This window comes from Camelus dromedarius, chromosome 1, assembly GCF_036321535.1.
Source record: "Camelus dromedarius isolate mCamDro1 chromosome 1, mCamDro1.pat, whole genome shotgun sequence".
Classification (NCBI taxonomy): domain Eukaryota; kingdom Metazoa; phylum Chordata; class Mammalia; order Artiodactyla; family Camelidae; genus Camelus; species Camelus dromedarius.
In genome coordinates this window covers 87209250-87228784 of record NC_087436.1, presented here as the reverse complement: position 1 = coordinate 87228784, position 19535 = coordinate 87209250, and the positions used below count along the sequence as shown (strand labels likewise).

The window sequence follows — 19535 nt, the reverse complement described above, 5'->3', positions numbered from 1 at the left end:
AGATGTCACCGTTGACCCACAATCAGTAGACCGTGGACTTTGAGTTATGGCTCTTCACTCATCAATACACATTCATCCAGAGCTTCTAGATGACAAATGACACACAACTGCAAATGTCTAGCCTCTGGCTACTGACGAAAATATAACTAATTTATCCCTAGAAGGTTCATGGTTTGAGTCTCTGCTAACAGCATCAGAAAACCAGCTACAGACTCTCTCACCATCTTGGTCTGGGAAATAATAAGTTCTCCACTATTTCACTGCGATATTAATTTAAGGTACTGTATCCCCTAAAATCAAAAGCCCCAAAGTGATGGCCCACAGACATATTTAGTTTAACCATCATGGTGTTTGAAGTCTGTTTGAATTAATGCCAACATCTGAAATCTAGAGAGTTCACATAAAAATTCAGATGATCAGAATTATCTCTTGAAATATCAGAAACTCTTGCCATTCGAGGACCTCATTCCTGGTAACAGCCAGGAGAAGCTGACTGGGATGGCCGCCTTCAGTGGGAACGTGTCTCCCTAATTCATCAGTCTCCTATCTAGGCCTCTTCACTCCTTTAGTCTGCCTTCGCAGCCCCCATAGGCATTCGAATTGATGACTTCTGCCCTCATCAAATAGTATCAAGGCCAGGCTTCTGCTGGGAGCTCAGTGCCAGGGCTTTGGCAGCAACTTGAAGAATCTCAAAGCAGGCTGGGTATAATTCTGGTCCCCTGCGGGGCCCTGCTGGATTGCCTGATGCTGTCCTTTGCCATGCCCTTTCCATGGGCTGGATGTTGGCACAATGCAGAGCTTCGCGGGCACACAATGGGGCTGCATTCATTCAGGGAGATCTGGGACTTCCGTTACGCCCCAGGAACCTGATTGCCATTCTCTCTTCCCAAGTACATGGCAGAAAAATGCTGAGAGAAGTAGTTTAGCTTTCTCTAATCTGCAGAAAATTCAATTGGCAAGATCTGCAAGTTTGGCTCTTCTTCTAAGCATCTGTATTTTTTACCCCTGTGAGTCAGTGCATTCAACAATGCTATTTAAAATTCAATAAATAAAGGCAAATGAAATTACAAAAATGGATCATCACTTTTATGGAAAACCAACTAAACAAATGTTTTGCTCAAAATGTCAAGCATTAGGGGACGTTAATAAAATACTGAAAGTGTGTTCTCTGGAGGAGATGAGCAATTCAAAAATGGGCCGTATGATAACAGTGCTAAGGGATCCTTCAAGTACGAATGGCACCCCATTTCCTAATGGATGTGGAACCACACCTGATGTGATGGCACAGATCATGCAGTGGGAGCCTCTGGGGCCCAGGGGACCGCGGCTGTGCAGGATCTGAGGATATGGACCCGAGTAACACTGGTCCATGGGACTCCACGGGAGTGGTTAGTTAGACCCATGTGAGCCACATTGTACAGGATTTGCTGTTGTGAAGGTTTCCCGAGTTCTAATAACAATAGGTATTCAGAATCCAGATTGTCCCAGCCAGGGTGCAGCACTGGAAGGCGTCCAGGACTGCACAGCACTACTCTTGTCTGCTGGGTCCTTCTTGAAGGAGCTCATTTATCCATCCTCTCTTTTCTTAAATTATCAGTGGTCATTGATCTTATGACCTTATTGTGAAGTAACTGCTCAGATGTGTACCTACTTGGTGCTTTGCTCCCAAGCTCTGAGGTCATCCCATAAAGCTCTCCATTCCATAGCTTTCATTCCATTTTAGAAATCCCTAGAGAAGTTTGTTAGAAATGCAGATTCCAGAGCTGTACTTCTGAAGATGCTGACCCAGTAGATCCCGGTGAGGACCAGGAATTTACACGTTAGTCAATGCCCCAGGGGATTCTGATAGCTATGATCTGTGGCCAGACTGTGAGAAATGCTGTCTCAGAGGGCTGATGCCAACATTTCATGATTCCATCTCCAGCATCAATTTTAAGGACATATTTTTGATGAAATGTAAAACATAAAAATCTTGAATTCATGATAATATGAAACCACTGTATCATTATTGAGGCTGTATTACTCTGAAATTTCAGGGTGGGAGGGGAAGGCAAAGGAAGAGTTTATCCTGCTTTTCCCTTATGACTTATTTTTGGGGGTAATCAAATAATGTTTGAGGGGAAAGTTGTTTTTTGTAGAAGTCCAGCTAGTAAATATACAAGGAATGATTTTTTTTAAATTTCTAATTGCTATTTTACAGCAATTAATAGAATAAAGAGATTAAGGAATGAACATAAGTGGAAACAAAAGCCATTCAGTGAAAGGGTAATGGCTAACTTGGTAGTGGAGGACACCACCTCAACCCACTTATGAAGCCTAGAAAAATGGGACAAGTGTGCCTTGTGATTTGACGCACCCAGAAACACTGACGTCTTCTTGCCCCCACATTCAATTTGAATCTCATCAAGCCAGTTAATAGAAAACAAACAAGTTAGATAAAAAGAAACAAGTTAATTGAGGATAAAGAAACATGTTAAATGACCATAAGGGGAAACAAAAAGACGCATCCAGAATGTGGGTCATTTTACAGGACAGATTACCCTATTTCTACAACAAATCAGTTATCAGGTAAAAGAGAATTTTGTTCAAATAAAAGAGACATAAAGACATAGCCAAATGCTATGTGCCGATCTTGTTTGGATTCTGATTGGGAAAAAAAAAAAACTGTAAAAAGAGTTTTGAGACAATCAGGAAAATCTGAATATGGACCTAGTATTAAATGATAATTAAAAAAAAACAGAGGCAGGAGGGTATAGGGTATCTAGCTCAGTGGCAGAGCACATGCATAGCATGTACAAGGTCCTGGGTTCAGTCCCCAGTACCCTCATTAAATAAACACACCTAATTTCCTACCCCTCCAAATTAAAAAAAATTATCAGGTGTGATAATGGCATATAGTTATGCTTTAAAATGTTTTGTATCAACCTGGAAATGCACACTAAAATTTTTACAGGTGAAATGACACCACATCTGGAGTAGGTGGGCAGAGGAAATGAGATTGGCAAAATATTACTAATTGCTGAAGATTGGTGCTGAGTGTGTGAAGCTTCTCCTTATTTGGGGGCATGCTTGGAATTTTCCATAATAAAAAGTTCCAAAAGTATACTTTAGTTGTAGGCACTCACCCCTTACAAGTCAGGCTAGGAGTCAAGAAGTTTAGGTTATTACTCAGGAATTAAACGTTCCGTTCTACTGGTAATTCCCCTATAAATGCCCACTAAGTTTTCATATCCTGGAATCCATTTTTTTTTCTCTCACAGCCCAAAAATCACTGGTGGTTTTTTGCCCCTGTTACCCTCTTCTGTAGTAGCTTAATGAGATGCACAAGGTAAATGGAACTCCATTTGCTACTTTGGCTGAACGAGAACCATTAAAAGACCGTTAGGAGTATCACTCATCTATTAAGTAAAAGGAAACCCTTGTCATTAAATTAAAGGAAAACCACTCTTCATACTGAGGAGTTTTTGGTGTTTAAAATACACTATTTAGGTAGTGAAACAAATAACGAAAAAGTGTTGAAGCAAAAAGGGTTGTACTTTGTTGTAACCTATTTTTAGAGGAAAAGGGGAGCTCTCTTAGAGTATTTCCAACTTACTTTGTTCTTGGTCACCTAACAGAAAGTGGCTTCAGATTAAGGGTTAAAATTTCCTGAATCACGGGGGGTGGAGGGTGGGAAGGGATAGACTGGGATTTCAAAATTGTAGAATAGACTACACTGTATAGCACAGGGAAATATACACAAAATGTTATGATAACTCACAGAGAAAAAAATGTGACAATGAGTGTGTATATGTCCATGAATAACTGAAAAATTGTGCTGAACACTGGAATTTGACACAACATTGTAAAATGATTATAAATCAATAAAAAATGTTAAAAAAAAATTTCCTGAATCAAAAGGTAGTCCAATTAATCAATCCAAGTGCATTTGTAAATGTTGAGGACAATACTGTAAATATCGATGCAGTAATTTAATTCTTAGAGGCCATTTGGCTTTCATACCCTTTAAAGCTAAATTTGGCTACTTCCCTCACTCCAGGGTGGCTAATTAACATCCACAATTCCCACAGTGAAGGATGAGCATCATTTTTTCAGATGTCCATCTCCAACCCAGAGGACATCAGCCAGGGTATTAACTTAGGCCCTTTTTAGTTATTCTGTAAGTAATATTTCCAACTTTATTTCTAAAAAGTCTTGGTCAATAAACTACCAGTTGCTCTTACAGCTTTTCTGTGAAATGTCAAGCGCTATTAAAATCAAGATTTAGGGACACCTAGCAGAGTTTCTCAAGGTGTATTCTGGGAATACCTGCATCAGAATCAGCTGGTGTCTTAAAATGCAGATTCCTGGGCTCCCTCTCAAGTCAGACTAAATCAGACTCCCCACTGATGGAGCCCGGAATTCTGCACCTTTAGCAAGTGTGCCCCGTAGTTCTTTTACCCACTAAGTCTGACAACCAAGGTTTCTCTCAGTCTTTGAGAAAAATAGAGGATAAAGACACAGGTGAACAGCAGCAGAAGGAAGCAATGAGGCAGCATGTGGAACACACCACAGGACCACTGACCTGATATCTTCAGAAAGTCAAAGGCATGTCCACCAGCTGATAAACAGGTAAGCAAAACTTAGTACATCCAATTAATGGAATATTATTCAGCCATAAAAGGAATAAAGTCCAGCAGTGCATAGCACTTCTCTTGTTTGTTGGGCCTTGAAAACATTATGCTAAATTTAAAAAGCCAGAAACAAAAGACCGCATCTTGTATAATTCCATTTACATGAAATGTCCAGAATAGGCAAATCCATAGGGACAGAAAGTAAATTAGTGGTTGTCAGAGGATGTGGGGAGGAGGGATGGGAAGTAACTGTTAGTGGGTCAGAGTTTCTTTTTGGAGTGATAGACATGTTCTGGAATTAGATAATGGTGGTGATTGTACAATTCTGTGAATACACTAAAAACTACTGAGTTGCACACATTAAAAGGGTGAATTTTATAGTATCTGAATTACATTCCCAAAACTGTTATTTAAAAAATTAAAGGCATTGGAACAAAAAAATAGGAGGGCATTTTTTTTTCTAGACTAAAAGGCTCAAAACAAATTCTGAAGACATAACTAAAATAATAAGTAAATCTTGTTTGAATTTTGATTCAGACAAACTGTAAAAGAGACATTTTTAGACAATGAGGGAAGTCGAACATGAACTTGTAATTACTGTTTATTTTCCTAGCAATCATGCTGGCATTGTTGTCAGGTATGATTATGTCTTCTCTTCTGAGATTAATACTGGAATATTGGGGGTGAAATAAGATCTTATCTTCTTTGACAAAGAAGGGAGATAAACAGAACAAGTATGCAAAATAAATGCTGGTTTTGGTTGATAGTTGTTGATTGGAAGATCAATACACAGGGACTTGTTGAATTCTATCTTTGTGCATATTTAGAAGTTTTCATGATAAAAATTTAAGAATGAAGGAACTCAGGGCATCTTGATTATTTTAATTTGTTTTGATTCCAAAAATTTCAGTTGTACCTGCAATGTTAGGTTGAGACTGAGGGGCAAATATTAGAGTCACGTTCTTACATTTTAGATTTTCAGCAGGAAAAGGTCAAGGGGAGAATTGAGAATAATTCCATTAACTCAGAGAAATTAATGGACAGAACAGAAAGGCATTGAGCTCAGTTACTTGGTCATTTTTAAAAAAAGAGAAAAGCTATTCACACTCTTTCCTCAAAAGCCACTTTAAGTTCTAAGAGGATGAATTCTTGTTAACCAAATATGCAGTTGATATTTACTCTAAGCAATGAATTAATTTCATATCAAAATAAATTTTTACTTTCAGGCTAGGTGCTAGACTTAACATTTTATTGTAGAGAACTTCCTAAGATGATACAGTGCTTCAGAACCCAACTTTTTAATCTTTGTTAGAGATACAGTTGTCTTAAAAACCTAATGCTACACACACACACACAATCCCACATACCCAACTTAATACTGAATCTTTGACCAGAGAATTAACCCAAATTACTACGTCTTTCTTACGGGAGCATGCTACCTGTTTTCAATCACTGTTTTCAGTATTACAGAGTGTGGCCTATCTGCTTCATAATCAGATCCAATTTTCTTCTTAAATGTCACTTGGCATGATAACCCTTTTGCCAGCATGTGAAATCACCTTGATTAGGAAATCCTCTTTGCCTGAGCATCAAAAATCTTGGACATATGAATTACAAACATTCTTTTTAGGTTATAAAAATACTAATAAGTATTTTATTACTTATACTGAGGAGGTTGTTTGCAGTGCCCTCTTCATGAAGAATTTCCATCTGGAATCTTTGTATTTCTCTTGAGTATCTCCCTGGTTTGTTTCTATTTTCTGATTTTTACTTTTACTGCCAGGCAAATCAGAGCAAATTTTTTGGCTGTATTCCAGCAAGGATACAGAGTTTCATGGGTTGTATTTTGTGTACTAGCCTCAGACTTTATCTTATTTTCCCTGCAGTCCAATTTCCTCACTGTGTTTTTCAAATACCATTGTAATGTATTCTTGGAAACTACATTCACACTCTTTTTGGACTAAAATGGGATATAAACAATGAATAAACAAAAGAATGAACAATAATGAACAATAAATTGAAGAAAAGTTACAATACAAAAACAAATACAAAAAATATTACAAACAAATACAAGTCATTTTCAAGTTCATGGTTAATTCCATCTCCCTTTTAATATGTACCACTTCTTTCTTTATACATGGATGTCAAGCTCCCATCTGACATTTATCAACTATGAACGAGCTGAGTTTTACCACACAAATAGAATGAAGGGACTAAGAGGGCTTCAGATTTATTATTAGGATTTTTTCTGTTGGAAAACAACAAAAAAAGTGAATTTAAAAAAGGCCTGAAGAAGATACTGGGATTAATATTTCTGTGCAAGACAGTAAAAAAAAAAAAAAAAAAAGAAGAGGAACATGTGATATATAGTCCATCTCAAAGAGGGTGGAGAAAAGCAGTGTCAGACTGTTTCCAGATCACTTCCCAGCAGCTTTTATGTCCAGAGGGCTTAGTGGCTTCTCAGAGAGTGAAGCAACTGGCCATCTTTATGTTCGAGTCTGGATTTTAGGGAGACTTTCTGTGGGGTGACCCATCATTTCTAAGTATGTAAAACTAACCTCATTTTATATAGGAGAGATTGCTGAGCATCAGAACTAAGCTTCTCCACCACCACAACTGCCAGATTTGGCTGAGACTTTCTGCCCACTTCTGGTAACTGGATCCATTGCCTAGCACCCTGTCAGGTCACTGGTGGTCCTGCCTGATCATACCAAGCTCTTCCTACAGCCAGGGTCATGTTGAATCTCAGCTTGGTGACCCAGATGCTGCTCTCTGCTTTATGTTTGGAAGACTGAGATGAGAAAGGTGAAGGGACAGCAAACTGGTGTTCCCTCTGCCATCTTAACCCATTTTACTGTAATCTGATGAATATCTGCCAAGTAGTGGCTGGCTGCTAGGATTATTGATAAATTGTATTACATTTCTTCCCACGAGATCATCTTAATCACATCCTTAAACCACAGCCTGCATCACGTCCTATCATCCCCTGTTTAAAAATGCTTGAACAGCTTTCCATTGTTCTCAGCATAAAACACAAACTCCTCCTGTGCCTCCTGCATGGTCTGGCCCCAATCCACTCTCTTTACAGGCCTCTCTGCTCCTGCATCCTTAAGTTCCATTTACACTTTGGGGTCCTTAACAGGTCAAGCGCTTTCCCATTTCCTGTTCTTCCTCCAGGCTCTACTACAGGCAGGTCTTTGTGCCTGTAGACCCCCAATCCCCGAGATGCCTACCTCGATCAGCCAATCAAATGTAGGCCATTTGTTTCCCTTTCCACTCCACCCACTTGAGGAGAGCAGTGTACTATAGTGTTTTGAGGGGCTCTGCCTTCAAGCTTTTTGGGTTCGAACCCCAGATCCACCACTTGCTAGCTGCTTTGTGACTTTTGAAAGTTACTCAACATGTCTCACTTATCCCACCTAAAATGATGGGATGATATTTTGAGGGTTAAATTTGTTAATGGTAAATTCTTTAAACAGTAATACAAGTTCTCATTTTAGCATATACTCCAATTTTGATCCACTTACTTGTTTGCCAAGTTTGAGTCCACCACCTAGCCAAGGTTTATGGTGACTCCCGCTCCACTTCCGCCGCCTAGCTGATTACAGCCTACTTAGTGAACACTGTGAATGAATGAACACAGCGCATGTGGAGAGGAGGCTGGTCCTTCCAGATTTAGGAGGGATCATGAGGTGAGCTGTTCAAGAAGACGTGGTCCTGGCCTCTCTTTAAGCTTACAGTTTAGCAGGACACGTTCTAAACACACACTAAACTGATATAGTTGTAGGAAGGGAAATCTCTGGGTCCTGGCCCATCCCTGGGGTAACCGCTAGAGCCTCCCAAGGGGAGTTCGGAGGAAGACACCGGATCCCCGAGGGCCAAGGCCTGGGGAGGAGCCAAAACTTCTAGAGCTTCCGGGAAGGATGTTCCGCATAGGCTTGGCTCGTCCTCCCGGCAGGGAAAACCCAGAAGGACCCGGGCGGGCGGAGACTGCGGGCACCAATGGCTGGGCCCGCACCGCCCTCCTCCGGAAACTCCCTGGGGATTGGCTGTCCGCACCCCCACCCCCCGCCCCTGCCGTCCACTCCTTGCTCCCCGCTCCTGTCCGGAGGCTTTCTGGGGATTGGCTGCCCACCCCGCGGCCCTCCTCCCGCCCCGCCCCGCCTGCAGTGTCTGCGCTGCACGCCAGTCACCGGCCTCAGTTTCGCAGACTTGAGCGGTAAGCGAGGGCGGGTGGGGCGGGTTGGGCACCCGCCTGGCATACAGGCCTGGATGGGGCTGGGCACGCCCCGTGTCCCCTCAAGCTTTGCCCGCCCGGAGCTCCGCTGCTCCCGGCGGCCAGAACGTAGGGGTAGAGCAGCCCTCGGCGGCCCGGGTGGGGCGGGCGATTGTGCTCGTCCCGGGGCCGCGTGAGGCACACACGCCGCGCGGGTCGCTTGGAGGTTTCCCGGAGAGCAGGACCAGCGCGGTAACAAGTTTGTGCTTTGCTTCCCCAGGGCAAAGCCGCCGCTACTTTGTAGCGGGTTCGGGGCCCGACCCCGGCTGCGGCAGTAAGAGCGGGTCTCGGACCCACTCTGGGCCTGGGAGTTTGTCTCCGACGTCTGCGGTGCAGCGGCCTGAGTTCTAAGCGCAGGTATGTCCGTCCTTGAGTGACGTGAAATGACTCGGTCCCGAGCACGTGGCCAATGGCCACCAGAGCGTTTCCAGGCACGTGCTTGGAGCAAAGGCTGGAATCCGGCTCTCCTTTAACAAAGGAAACGGATGTTCACAAGCAGAACAGCTGCTTCTAGTGGGTTTTCGGACTCGTTAAAAGAACTGCTGAGGTCCACGTATATTTACGGGAGGGGAGTTCAGGAAATCGTCGCGAACCCTGTGAAAAACCCACATCGCCCTTTCCTGTGCCCTTTTAAGGCTGACGCAGTGCCTTAAGAGGCTAACACAGAAGGGTAAAGTAAGTCTCCATAAAACCCAGAGAAGAGATTGTAGAACTCCTCTTTGGATCCTGTCTGGAGTCACAGCTGAACCAAAAGAAAATTTCCTTTCATCTTAAGCACCTTTGTGCTTTGTGGTATTTTTATACAGTTAAAAGCAAACAGAGTGTCACGTTTAAACTTTACCTTTGATGATACCTTCAGGCCTGCTTTTTATTATTTTTTAAATGTTTTTCTTTGTTTTTAAATGGAGATACTGGGGATTGAACCCAGGACCTCATGCATGCTAAGCATGAGCTCTACCACTGAGCTATAGCTCCCACTCCTCTAGGCTGGCTTTTTAGACTCTGAGGATACCATCTAGGGTTTTCAAATGGATAAGGGAATTTGAATACTTTTGTCGTCTTTGAAGGTGGAAAAAAAGCTAGCTGATGGGACATGTATACAAACGGCTTCTTCTGGACATCCTTTGAGACAAACTGAAAAGAATGTACCTCAAAGTGTTTTTTTTCTTCCTATTTGTTCAAAAAGGTAATTTAAGCCTTTGCTTTCCTTATATAGGTTGAAAACTACAGATACAAGCCATTGAAGCTGGAATGCACTGATGCTGGTATTTTAACTGACTTACACCAATTATCACTCTGCAGTTCTTATACGCAAGTGCCTCTAATGAAGTCAGCTAGCCTCACATACATAATATGGAGCAGCCACGTGTCTGCACTGGCACATGTGTTAGCGCAGTGGGGTAATGCTGCTGGTGAGAAGGCAGTGTAGCATGTGCTTTATTTTCATCTTTTCAGTTAGATTCTCACGACTCTATGAAGTTGATACACAGCTGACCCTTAAGGAACATGGGTTTGAACTTTGTCGGTCCACTTATACACGGATATTTTTCTATAGTAAATACTGCAGTACTATACTGTCCATGGTTGGTTGAGTATGTGGATAAGGAGGGCCCACTGTAAATTATATCCAGATTAACCCCTGCCTTGTTGAAGGATCAACTGTCTATGTGGGTGAAAAACATTTCAGGCAGAGGGGGAGCAAGTGCAAAGGCCCTGGGGAGGGAAGCGTTTAAAGGTGTTGGGGGAAAGTAAAGTGAAGCTGCAGAGCAATAGCCTTAAGGGAGGATCTTGTGACAGTCTGTGTGCAGGGCTAAGGTGGATATTTTAGACCACTCTAAAATGGCAACTTGCTCTGGCCTCTATCATGCTATAACTTACCTGGTGTGCACCCTTTCACCTATACGCCTTCCCAGTCTTATCCAACTTTTCTGTGACTGTCTTTCTCCCAAGTGCTCATGTTCTGGATTTCTGTAGCACCCTGTAATGGCCTTCGCATACTTGGGAGAACATTTGTAGTTGCTTGTGTACTTGCCTGACTGCCCCCTCCTCTGGACTCTTACAGCTGAAGTCCACATATTCTTGGGGTCTAACCAAGACCTGGCATAGGTTCTCAAATGTTTAACTTGAACACTAAACCCATGGTGACTATAGTACAAGGAGCAGTATCATTTATAATCAGGATTAATATCATTAATTGTATTGAGTTGAATTATAAATGGCATTCAAGTGGGTGGCTTACAGCCACCTGTTCTTAGCAGGAGCACAGTAAGAGCCTAGATTCAGCTCCCTACCCTTCCATGTGATCTTAGACCAGTTACTTAGCTTCAGTTTGTCTGTAAGCTGGTAATCATAGTTACTGAAGTTAGTTCATACACAGTACATCTAACTACCTGGTAAGTAGTTAGGACTTGGTAGTGCTAAAAGATCATTTTTATAATACTGTATGGAGCAAAATGACAATACGGATATTTAGTATTTATATAAGACTAAAATACTGGCTTTAATGTTCATTCAGTAAATAACAGAGCATCCATTATGGGCCAAGTACTATTGTAGGTATCGTGAAAACATCAGTGAACAAAGCAGAAAAAAGTTAATGTGTGTGATCGCAATTGATCCATTGATGGAGGCTTCCAGTGGATCCATTGATGGAGGCCTGTGATGCTTCCTTAGCTGAGTGCAGTGAGGAGATGGTATTTGGTAGGACAAAAGGCTTACATGAGGTGACTTCAAATGCTACATATAAAGGGGAAGAAAAATTGAGAGAGAACAGTCCTGAAGCCTTAATAGGCTATAGAGGGTTGTTCTGGCAGAACAAGGAGTGTGCAAGACACCATGTCAACAGTGGTCCAGTGAAAGTGAAAATGGGACCAAGAGAATGACAATCTCTTCTAGCTACCGTCATGATGAAAGATATAAAACAATTGTTAAAGTCTGAAGGCTCTAGCAAAGTTCCCAAGGATAACCACTGGTTTTTCACAAATAGCTCGACTCCACCGAGTCCTGGTGGCAGTTCTTTGCCCCTTGAGGACTTACATGGGATGGATGAACACACGGAGACCCTGGGTCTGCCACGGATCCTCCCTCTCCCACCAGCCAATTTGAACCAGTGCAGTCTTGTTCATACTTTGGTTTTCTGAATAACTTGTTTGGCAATAAGGGTTTTAGCTACAGTTTGAAGTCCACTAGACTAAACAGTAGTTCAGAGTCCAGAGTTTAGAGCTACAGAAATACTAGAACTGCACTGTCCAATATGACAGCTGTTAGTCACACATGGCTGTTTAAATCAAACCTAAAATAAGAGTTCAGCCCCCCCAAGTGCATTAACCATACTTCAAGTGCTCACCTATGGCTAGGGGCTACCGTACTAGACAGCAGATATAGGGCATTTCCATTACTGCAAAAAGTTCATTGGCAGTCCTAGAGATTATATGAAGACAGAAGAAAAACCTGTAAAAACCTAGAGAGATGGTGTAGTAGGTTGAATAATGGCCCCCAAAAGGGTCTTGAGATGGGGAGACCATCCTGGATCATCTCCGTGGGCCCTAAATCTAATCACAAGTGTCTTATAAGAGGGAGGCACAAGGAGGTTCCATGCACAAAGGTGGAGGCCATATGAAGGTGCAGCAGATTTGATATTGGCCTTGAAACTGGGGTGATGCTGGCAGCTGCTGGAAGGTGGGAGGAACATGTTGATTCCCAAACCCCACCCCCCAGAGTCTCCTGGGGGAGCATACACTTGGTTTGATCCAGTGGGATTGATTTCTGACTCCTGGACTGCAGAATTAAGAATAAACTTGTTTAAGCCACCAAGTTTGCATTAATCTGTTCCAGCCGCCTGGGTAACTTGGATGGAAAGCTTAAGTTCACAAATAAGCTGTAGCTGGAGCCTCACCACACCAGTTTTCACTAGTGCCTTATTGGTGGATGGGTGAAGGTAGATCTTAACTAGTCAATGTAAATTATTTCACAGGTGATATCTGCATGTGGCTAAAATATAATACAACAGATTATCAAAACAAGCATAAAAATCTGTATGGTTTATTGGAATGTGAATTATTTATGTGTACTTTAATAAATTTCATTACACAGTTAAAAACAGCATCCAAAGTTCAAGTTGTAAAAAAAAAAATCAGTAACAGAAGCTAAGACAATAGGAAAAAATTACTCTAATTGTAGTTTTTGCCTTGTAGGCCCTGCAGCTTTGATCAGCAGTGTCCCAGAGGTAACAAAGGCTGTCAAAATTAGACAGTTTTTCCATAAACGACCTCATTTAGTTTTGGCTCATGTTTCTTATGAAATGTAAACTTGAATTTCTGGGATGCTTAAAAAAAGGAATAGCATAGTTAACTAGTCTTCTCAGGGTCACTGCCAGAGGGCTCTGACTTAACGTTCTCCAGGTACAGGACTTGTGCTGTATCTCGGTTGCAGCAACACTGATACTGAATGATGCAGCATCATACTAGAGACTGGTAAGGAAGCTGGGGCAGAGACCATGTTTCAGCAAAACTGCCAATTGACCATAACGGACTTGAAGCTATTTGTGGCCTCTCGAATATTCAAAGTGATGCCTTCCCTTTGAATACTTAATAGCATTAGAGCTGGAGCTCAGGATCTGACCACCACACTCAAATTTAAGTTCAGCATGGAAAATGTGAAGGTCAAACTCAGTCCTTGTTGCTACTCAGAGTAATGCCTTTTGAAACTCCTTTCAACCTATGGAAACTTATTCTGATGAAATAAGTTAGGCTCAAAATTGAGCTCTATTTGTCTACCTTTCATACCAAATTGCAGACCTGAACAGTATATCTAAAAATAAATGTTTAAAATTGGAATTTAGATTACATAAAGAATAGAAGGTTTTATGAGCTTTTGACCAAAATCAGGTCCTGATTGGGGGGGAGGTGTCACTGCCCACCACTCCTTGCAGCCTTTTTCCGGCTGACAGATTTGAATACCTTTTTCCAATATCTGAGTTCAATCTCCCACAAGAGTTTCATTATTACAAGTCTTTTTTGCCTGAAAGTGGCCACTGTATTTTTTGAGATATTTCCATACAGAGTAACAGTGATCTCTAGCTCCCTGTTTAAGGTTTAACTCCCAACCTGCAGGTAACTTACTGATTATTCAAATAAGTTCATTTTGATGAAATGAGAAGTGCTCCCATGTTTAGTTCCTCCTTCTGAGCTAATAGTTTCCCATTAGCTTCCCAGTTCCTCCTAATGAACTAGCTCCATCCTCTCTACTCTGTCACACTCAACTCTACAGGTTCACTCTGCTTAAATCAGGTACCTACAAAGCCAATGAAAAATGTTTGAAGCTCAGCTCATTTTAGATTCAGCCTGAAGTTTCTTCAAGAACAATGAAACTAGCACTGTGCCCTGAATACACACCCCCGTGGCAGGTTCCTGTGCAGCTCTATTTTAGTTTGGCCTCTACATGATCATCAACCACAATGGCAGGAGAGAGAATCTTGCCCGAAACTCCTCCAGTGCAAGTTTTCTTTCAGAATTAATCTGATTCTTTGTCTAAATTTAGCTTTTCAGTTATTTTTCTTACAGTTAATTGGCTGTTTGAGCAAACCAAATTTCTGACCCTCTGGACATTTTCACGTGTTCTGTGGGTGACCGGAGGGCCTCTTGCATCACAGTGGACATCACCTCTGCCTTTAAACCTTTTGTGCTAGTCAAAAACTCTTGCTCTTGACATTACTTCTTCACCATATGCTACTTTTAACATTTCAAGTGTCTCAGTAACTTTACACAAAGTTTAACATGAGTTCTTTGCTCTAAATAACAGTCACTCATTTTAACGATGAACGAAAAAATTCTACTCACACCTACTCACAAAAGTTAGCTGGCCACCTTGAAAGCACTGCTGTGGCCAGCTGAAGCACATAGCATCCGGGCAACAGTCCTTTTCTGATTTCATAAGACAGTGTGAAAACTTGGTCAAAACAGAAGACTGCAAGTAAGTTTTGGAGAAGTTGACAGTTTCAGCATCATTACCATCTCAGCTTGAATGCCTATTTTCCCACCTACAAAAAGGGAGGAAATAAATCATTTTCTCACTTGTCAAATGAATAGGAAAATGATAATTGAAATATATTAACCATGTACAGTGAGCATTTACCCCTCAAAAAGAACCCAAGATAAAATACATCCTAATAACATAGAAGCTGCCACTTGGCTATATATTTAGAATGAGCTAATTTGAAATGATTGTTTTTCTGTTGATGTTGATAGGCCGAATGCAAGATACCAAAATACATAACGAGAATGGATGCTGTTATCTCCAGTCTGTTTAATACAAAAAAATACATGTGCATGGGTATCTAGGAATCCTCACACAAGTACTGTTACCCATATACATCCTGCAAATGCTACCTAGTGTATTCAGTTTAAAACAAAGGCACATACATCTTGTAAGCTCTGGACATGAATTTCATTCAGTTCTGAAAGTTTTCACAAATTATAATTGTACAATGTAGATGCTAGAATTAAAACAAGGTTTTCCAATGATTGATTGTGATCTTAGATTGTATCTACTGATGAGCATTGCTTTTTGTTTTTATTGTAGTGAAATATGCATAACAAAAGTAAACCTTTCAAATATTTTAAGTGTACAGTTCAGTAGCATTAATTACATTCACAATGTTGTGCAACCATATTTCCAGAACTTCCCCATCATCCCAAGTAAATTTTGTACCTATTATACAGTAACTCCCCATTCTGTTCTCTCCCCAGTCCGTGGTAATATTCTACTTTCTGTCTCTGAATTTAACTACACCAAGTATCTCATCTAAGTGGAATCATACAGTTTTTGCCCTTGTATCTGGCTTATTTCACTTACGTTTTCAAGGTTAACCCACATTGTAGCGGGTATTATTTATTCCTTTTTAAAGTTGAATAATACCACATTTTGTTTATCCATTCATCTCCAGACGGACATTTGAGTTTTTTTCACCTTTTGGCTATTGTAAATAATGTTACTATGAACATGAATGTACAAGCAACTGTTCTGAGTCTCTGCTTTCAATTATTTTGGGTTTACATCAAGAAGCAGAATTGCTGGATCATATGGTTACTATATGCAATTTTTAAAGGAGCCGTCAAACTTTTCCACAGCAGCTACACCATTTTACATTCCCACCAGCCATGCACAAGGGCTCCAATTTCTCCACATCTTTACCAACATTTGTTATTCTCTATCAGCTTTACAATGGTACGTGAAGATTCAAATATCTACAGGGCTAAGTATTTTCTTCCCAATCCCTGATGCCTTTTTACCCCCTTGGCACTGCTTTTGCTTCAGTGAAAACATAGACTCAGGCTCAAGACCTAATAGTATTAAGTATAAAGTACTTCAAGATAATTTTGTGTTGTTTGCCAAGTGTAAGAATTCAACATGCTCCTTTACAGGAGGAATCTGCATTACCTTCAGAAGGAGGCGAACAGGGCTGCTTTAAGTTTCTGCATTAGAAACGAACTCCAAAAGGTAGATGTAACCTTACCCTCACTTGAACTATCTGTACATCAGCTGAATAAACACGAGCTAGAAACAGGCTGGAAGAAGAACCAGCCATTTAAGCAAGGCGGTTAATCCCATAAGGGTCAGCACCTGGCAGGGCCTAATCACGTCGCGCCTTACTACCAGGGTTCCTTCTGCCAAACAGCAGCAGAGCGGCTCTGACGGCGAAACTCCGCTCCTGCGGAAAAGGCAGGGGAACGCGAGGAAAAGCCCGAACCTGGGTGGCTAGGAGACCCCGGCGCCGGGGCCGCGCCTCACCTCTGTCTTGGGCACGGCTGGTCCGGGATTCGGGACGGGAAGCTCCTTGCCTGCGGCTCGTCAAACTCCTGGCCTCGCCCACCGCCTCTCGACGCCCCTCAGCTCAAGGTGGGGAGCAGGCGAAAGCCACCAGGAGAGCAAAGCACCGGAGGCGGGGAAACACCATCCGGCAGCCGGACCAAGGGCCCAAAATTCAGGAAGACAAACACCCTCGCGAGAGTTCTGACTGCCCTATAAGCCGCGAGAACCCTCGGAGGCGCTGTCTGCCAATCACTGGATAGAGGCGGCCTTGGGCGTACCCAATTGGTTAAGCACGGGAAAGCTCGCGTCCCATTGGCCCCAGCTCCACCCCTTCGTCATGAATCCCCGCCCCCTTAGGGGGCTCCTCTCAGCTGAGAAGGTGGGAAGTAGGCGAGGGAAGGCATATTCTACTCTCAGTTCCGTGCGCCCGAGATGAGGTTTCCGGAGTAGAATCCTAACTCTTCTCCTGTGGCATTTTAGTACCATTTAACGCTCAGATTCTAATATGTTCTGTCTCATTCCTAATCTCGGCCTTCTATCCTGTGTTCTCAAACTGACCCAGTCCTAGACAGGGAGCTGATTTTTACCTGTGCTTGAGAGAAAGCAGGCTACCATGGACCTTAACAAGTTAAAGATATTTCTCTAAGAGCTTTCTCATCTCAACATCTACGTCTTGCTCTGCATAATATGCAATGAGAATTGCTTTATTTCATTAAAACAGTCACTAGCCCCCTTGCGCCGTAACTCATGAAATCATCTAAATAATCGTCAATGAAGTAGGTATGTTAAAAATATTTTTTAAGTGAAGAAACCAGAAACAGGGAAATTTAGTGACCTGAAATGTATTCTGTCTTTTTGTCCCTTTCTTCCTTACTTTAATTCGGGACTTCTTAACTGCTGGATTACTTCTACAAACAGCCGCTTAGCTCCTCTCCTTGCCATTCTCTACAAAGCCATGAATTAATCTTCCTAATACAAATCTGATCATGTCTCAAATCCTCAAATCTCTGAAGTGGCAAATCCTTCTGTGGCTCCTTATTGCCACTCTGGCAGAGAGTGCTACTTATTGACATATACCTGTAAACACACAAATCATGCTGGGTACATACCTAGAAATGGAATTGTTGGATCATAATTTGTGCCATGTTCAAATTTAGTAGATGTTTTAAAGCAGTTTTAAAAGCAGTTTTCCAAAGTGTTTACACAAATTTACACTCCGATCAGCAATCCATGAGCGTTCCAGTCGTTCCACATTCTCATCATCAATGGATATTTTCTATCTTTTTTCATTTTGGCCATTATGGTGGGTAATAATTGTGTCTCTTGTAATTTTAATTTGCATTTCCCTGATTAGTGAAGTTAAGCACCTTTTCATTTTTGTTGGTTACTTAGAAATAACTTTATGAAGTTTCTGTTACATTTTTTGCCAATTTTTCTGAGTTGAACGTTTTTATTTGATTTTTCCTAACATTTGATTATAAAAATTCAAATATTTAGCAAAGTTTAACAAATTTTACAGTAACCACATGTAAACTTACCACACAGATTCCACCATTAACATTTTATAAAACCTGCTTTATTACATTTCTATGCTTCACTTTATCCATCTTAATGTTGCTGCATTTCAAAGTTAATTGGAGATAGCAATACGTGTTCTCTAAAGACTTCAGCATATATATAATTAATTAGAATTCAATATTTAAGGTTTCTTTTGATGTAGCACTTACATGAAATGAAATGTACAAATCTTCAGTGTACATTTGCTGAGTTTTGAGCAAAGGAATTTTGAGTTCAATGCTGCCTTTCATTCAGTCTCCATTTCCACTTTCCTGGGGGCAACCACTGTTCTGATTTTTTTCCCCTCCACTGTAAATTAGCTTTACCTGTTTCAGAATTTCATATAACTGGATTCATACAGTATGTGCTGTTTTGCATAAGATTTTTTTCACTCAGCATACTGTATTTCAGATTCATTCCTGTTGTTGCGTGTGTCAGTAATTCATTTCTTTTCGTTGCTGAGTAGTATTCCATTGGATAAATATACCACAGTTTATCCATTATAAGAGGACTTTTTAAAACATGCATCCTTTGTCAAGTGTATGTGTTGCAAATATCTCCTCCAATTCTGAGTTCCTTTTCATTCTTTTAATGATGTCCTTTGAGGGGAAAAGTTCTTAATTTTCATACTCCAATGTATCAAATGTTTATGATGATAGGTTTTATTTAAGAAATCTCTCCCTTCAGGTTATAAAGATTCCTTTTCTGTTTTCCTCTAAATGCTTTACTATTCTAGTTCACTCACTTAGAACTGCAATCCATTTTGAATTGATTATTGTGAATGATGGGATATAAAGGTGGGTCCAGATACCTTTTTTTTCTATGTGGATATCCAGTGAATCCAACATGTTTATTTAAAAGACCACTTCCCCTACTTGAAGTTTTCATATATCAGGTGACCGTACATGTGTTGACCTACTTCCCACTCTATTCTATTTGATAGGTTGGTTTTATCTGTCAGTTGTGTCTGTCTTTGCACCAATACCACATGGTCTTCATTACTATAGCTTTATAATTACCCTTGATAGTGTCTCAGTGAACTGAATTTTTAATTTATCTTAAATATAAATAGCCACGTGGCTAGTGCCTACTGTATTGGACAGTGCAGATTAGAACATCCTCATGGGAAGTTCTGTTGATAGAACTGCCCTGGAAGACATCTGGAGGCCAATACCAGATACTTCATTTCATAATCACAAGCCACCTGAGCTTACTGCTGGACTGCTCTTCAAAAATATCTGTGAAATCTTTTTTAAAGAAATTCAGAAGACATCGTCTTA

At 41.1% G+C, this 19535-nt stretch overlaps 2 long non-coding RNA genes and 1 other non-coding gene across 3 annotated transcripts; 2 read left to right on the top strand and 1 right to left on the bottom strand.

Annotated features, from left to right (window-relative positions):
• Positions 1–8796: 8796 nt before the first annotated feature.
• On the top strand, positions 8797–12702 carry LOC116147636 (uncharacterized). The gene is made up of 3 exons (XR_004131179.2): positions 8797–8832; positions 9110–9246; positions 10106–12702. It is a non-coding gene; the product is annotated as an uncharacterized LOC116147636 (long non-coding RNA).
• LOC116149028 (small nucleolar RNA SNORA26) lies at positions 9512–9633 on the top strand. Its single transcript, XR_004132667.1, has one exon. It is a non-coding gene; the product is annotated as a small nucleolar RNA SNORA26 (small nucleolar RNA).
• Positions 12703–12914: 212 nt separating the features above from the next.
• On the bottom strand, positions 12915–16894 carry LOC116147634 (uncharacterized). The gene is made up of 2 exons (XR_004131175.2): positions 16678–16894; positions 12915–14926 (listed from the first exon to the last, which is right to left on the bottom strand). It is a non-coding gene; the product is annotated as an uncharacterized LOC116147634 (long non-coding RNA).
• Between the last annotated feature and the right edge of the window lie 2641 nt (positions 16895–19535).